Here is a 4,920-nt window from a genome sequence, read left to right as displayed (position 1 = left end):
CTCCATATTTAACAGTCTCTTCTGTTTTGTCCCCCTCCCTGTTTTTATATTATTTTTGTTTCCCTTCCCTTATGTTCATCTGTTTTGTCTCTTAAAGTCCCCAAATGAGTGAAGTTATATGATTATTGTCTTTCTCTGACTAATTTCACTTAGCATAATACCCTCCAGTTCCATCCACGTAGTTGCAAATGGCAAGATTTCATTCTTTTTGATTGCCGAGTAATACTCCACTGCATATATAGACCACATCCTCTTTATCCATTCGTCCATCGATGGACATTTGGGCTCTTTCCATACTTTTGTGGATCGTGCTACTATAAACACGGGGATGCATGTGTCCCTTCGAAACAGCACACCTGTATTCCGTGGATAAATGCCCAGTAGTGCAATTGCTGGGTCGTAGGGTAGTTCTACTTTTAGTTTTTTGAGGAACCTCAAACTGTTTTCCAGAGTGGCTGCACCAGCTTGCATTCCCAATGGAACTGCTTTCTTTTACAATGTGTCTCTCTCCAGAGAGCTGGGCCGTCTGGACACCCACAAAGCATCGCCTTTATCCTTTATGTTGATAACATGCAATCAGGAACGGTGAGCTAGCAGAGGCTCGTCTTGGTAAGATGCCTGTAATTAAAGGGTGGGAGATAAACCTTATGAAGATTCAACAGCCCACCCCTTCGCCAAAGTTTTTTAAAGATCCGACGGTCAGGGACACCATCGTCAAAGTAAACTACACATGGCCTGATCATATGTCTGTTACTTAGGAGAAAGCACAATGTCTCTCAGGCCTCCAGGTAGAGGTAAGGTGTTGGCAGCTCATCACAGATGAATGAAGAAGGGCTGGGAGGTTCTCGCAGGCACGGTCTGGGCTAAGGATCTGTGAGGTTAAGGTCAGAAATAATATCACTGGGGAGCCTCAGGCTGATGGCCCAAGCTCCTTTCTTTGGTGGCGCTCCCTGTATCTCTACCTATTTCTCTGCCTGGGCTGAGGTCTCGGAGCCTGGGATCCTAGACCAGGAACCCTGAAGGGATGTCAGAGGAGCAGCCTCACCGCTGTAGCAGCTGCATCTTGGGAAGGGGAGCCCAGGGGGCCATTCTCCCAAGCTGCTTCCTCACCTGCTGGAGTCCTAGTTGGCTCCCACGTTTGCATCCGTCTTAGAATTTTAATTTTAGCACTTAAAAGATGCAACATTGCTCAGGCCATCTGTCCTTGGAAAAAGCACGTGTGGACTACTTTACAGTTTACATAGCGTGTAAAATAACAGGAAATTCGTTACCATCCCAATAACCCTTTGTCCCCATTTCACACACAGAGGCAGCAGAGGCGCAACAAGCGAAGGGACTTGCTACGCAAGAAACGGGCGTGTGAACCGAGACCTTCTCGTTCCAAACCCCGCTGACTTTTCAGTACATCTACATGCCCACACGCTAAAAGCTTCAACAGTCTGGATGAAGGTTCTCTTTGGGGAAGGAAGGAAATTCAGGTGTGCTGAAGTTGCTGTCCAAATCCGGTTGAACCGTGATTCAGTTCGGGGAAAGCCTCAAGATGGTACACTCAGCTCGTCTCCAGTCCCAGCCCTCTGGGAGCCACAGAAAACATTCTTTGCAGTGTTTCGGGGATGGGGGAGGGCCAGTCCCAGCCCTCCCCCCGCCAGATTCAGTATTTAGGTCTCTGTGCCGAGATGCATCGGCATTTCCCTGTGGCAGCGTGGGATTCCTGGATGGCATCCTTCAATTACTTTAATCTCTTGGAGGCTCGCTGCTCATTTGTAAAACTTGCTACCTTTCTTGCAAGCTTTATCCGTGGGTTAAATAGGAAATGTTGATCCTTATTTTCTCCTTCCCTTCATTTTTTTCTGGCCAAGCCTTTATTTGCAAGTCTGGTCTCCTGCAGTGACAACATATAGAGAGAGACTCAACATGCACAGAAGTCATATAGACCCAATGGGGGTTATCTCTGGGCTCAGCAAGGGACTCTATCTCCAGAGCTGAGTTACCTGGCCCTTGTGTGCTGTTGCGACACTGGGCGATTGTCTGACTTGGATGAATGGGAACACCTAAAATGCACAGATGATGAATAAGAACATTTTGGTTTAGACACTTGATATATTGGCATATCGTGCATAATTACTGCCAATTACCATCTGACACCCATCAAAGGTCAGTTACTGAGCTAGTCAGTGAAGAGAACGGGCTGGGTCAAGGATGAAGGCCACCTTGGACAGGATCTAAGATCACAGTGAGAAAAGTCAGGTGAATAACAAAACCCCTGAAGTTCATACAGGGCCACCCACCTACAAAGCTCTTGCACACCTCGGTCCTCCAGTTCAAAGCCTATTACCTACTCTCTCGGTGACTCTAGCAATGCCTTTGATTTCTCCAGACCTTGGATGCCTTATCAAAGTTGCTTTGTTGGAGACCCTGAGTGGCTCAGTCGGGTAAGCGACCGACTTCGGCTCAGGTCATGATCTCCCGGTTCACGAGTTCGAGCCCTGCATCGGGCTGTGTGCAGAGCCTGGAGCCTGCTTCAGATTCTGTGTCCCCCTCTCTCTGACCCTCCCCAACTCACGCTCTCTCTCTGTGTCGCAAAAATGAATAAATGTTAAAAAAAAATTTTTGTTAAGTTGCTTTGTCAAGGCTTTATCAATAGTTGGACTTGTTCAGTAGTCTTCAAACATGTCTAGCAACAGAAACTTCATCTTCCTGCCCATAAGTCTACATCAGAACTGCACAGGGGAGATGCCAGCTTTGGTTATGGTAGGGGAGTCGTCTCCGTGGGTCCCCGTCACCTCTTCTTGATAGTTTTGAGAAGGCTTGATGATCCTCAAATCCAGCAGCAACTCCTCAGTCAAAAGAACCCCACCCTGGTACGCCCTTGGTTGATGACGGAAATAGTCATCATCCCGGCCAAGCACAAGACGTTCCCTTGACATGCCTCAGTCAGTTTAATCTTTACAACATCCTCGGTCCTTATAAAAAAAGTTAAGTGATTTTCCCGGTCGTGGCTATTAGAGGGTAAACGTTCAGGGCCCTGAACGTTACTTCCCAACCCCTGCCCTCACTCCCAGTGGCCCAGGCCTCCTTGCCCTGCCCTGGGTTCAGATTAAGTAGCAGAGGGATGAAGCAGCAATGCCCAAGGATACTAAGAAATAAAAGATTTCTGCTGGCAAAGCCTTGAGACATGAAGGGGGGTGGGAGCTTGCTGATCCTGGGTTCCCACCAAGGGAGAGGTTCCTAGAGAGGCTGGGAGTGTGCGTGCCAACACCCCCCGCCCCCCAGCAGCCACACATGCGAAGGTTTGACAGGATACAATTCAAACAGGCATCCATTAGGCAGCGGGCCCATTTCTGCTCAATCACAGGCAGTGAAAGAACAAAGAAATTGGATCAGACTATCAGTGCCCTAGCAAAAGCCACCGGTGGGCTTCAAAACTTGCAAAGTCTAGGGAGCGCCTGGGTGACTCCGTCGGTTAAGCGTCCGACTTCGGCTCAGGTCATGAGCTCACTGTTCGTGAGTTCGAGCCCCCGCGTCGGGCTCTGTGCTGACAGCTCGGAGCCTGGAGCCTGCTTCCGATCCTGTGTCTCCCTCCCTCTCTGCCCCTCCCCCACTCACGCTCTGTCTCTCAATACTGAATAAAAGTTGAAAAAAAATTTAAAAACAAAAACTTGCGAAGGCTGTTTTCTAAGGGGCGCCTGCTAGAAACCTGAGGTCGGAGGGCAACTGAGCAGCGTGCAGTGTCCCCACACAAGTTCAACATCGATTCACAGTCGTTCACTGAGCACCTCCCGCGTGCCAGGCACAGGGCCGGGGGCGGCTGGGGATGCGGAAGTGTCGTTGCAGGACGATAAACACCTTGTGAATTTAGAAGGTTGGTCCCATCGGCTAGAAAGCCTCCGCTTCAGCCACCTCACCCCCACCCCCCCATGCCACCCACCCCAGTCTTCGCCAGGACCTTGAGGAGTTCTATCCACAGCTTGGCCTCAGGGGCACTCACTTGGGCAGGTGTCTAGAAAGTTCTCACACACAGTTCCCTCTGCTTGGTGCTCCCGGTTTGTCTTCCGTCATTACCCGAAGCCACTTCTTTCCGGATTCTGATTCGGCTGCTTCCAGGACCCCTCCCGACAGACTTGGGCAAACCTGGGTTTCCACGAATCCGTGTTTACCCCGCTACTCCATTCTGCCCACTGCCTTCGTCTGTTTGCCTTTCTTTCCTGTTTCCCTAACCTGCACTGACGTGACAGAGAAAGCAGTCACTCGGCGTTTTGGGGTCGAATGGACCCCCTGGACTGGAGGAACTTCTAGCAAATGGGGTGCGGCATAGATGGGATTCCCTGTAGGGCCCACCTACTTTGACACCCTGTGGATCCGCCTTGGGGAAGGGCTGCTGGGTAGACATTAGTTTCTGGCAGTCGGGTGGTCTCCTTGAAGGTTTCCAATGGGGTTTGCAGCAGATAGGCCTTTTCCTAGGGAACTGTCTGGAAGCCTGGGTGATCTGAGTGCGGGAAAGCTTGGCTCCTTCAAAACTACCATACACTTGGCCTGGAAGCCGCTGGGATCTAACATCCTAGAGAGCATGACAAGCTTCAGGACGGAACAGACAGAGTCAGCGCCTGACTCGATCCCTTACAGGTGGTTTAACCCCAGGCAAGTTATGCACCTTTCTGGGCTTATTTCCTAATCTGTGATGGGAACATAATTCGCACCTCCGAAGGCGGCAGTGACGATGAATTCAGTGAGATATCCCCTCTAAATTGGCCAGCATAGGCCCAAACACGACGGAAGCTGGCTCTCGCTTTGTACCAACAGTCGCAGTGGCTCGCCCTACAAGAGCGAACCCCCAAGAGGACGTCAGGGGTTCCGGGCTGGTGCGCAGTGCCCACAAAACCACAGATGGCAGAGAATCATCATTTGCAGGACCCCGGAATT

This window comes from Puma concolor, chromosome A3 (genome assembly GCF_028749965.1).
Source record: "Puma concolor isolate L17-30 chromosome A3, mPumCon1.1.hap2, whole genome shotgun sequence".
Classification (NCBI taxonomy): domain Eukaryota; kingdom Metazoa; phylum Chordata; class Mammalia; order Carnivora; family Felidae; genus Puma; species Puma concolor.
The sequence above is the reverse complement of the archived record's forward strand: the minus strand, read 5'-3'. Positions refer to the sequence as shown.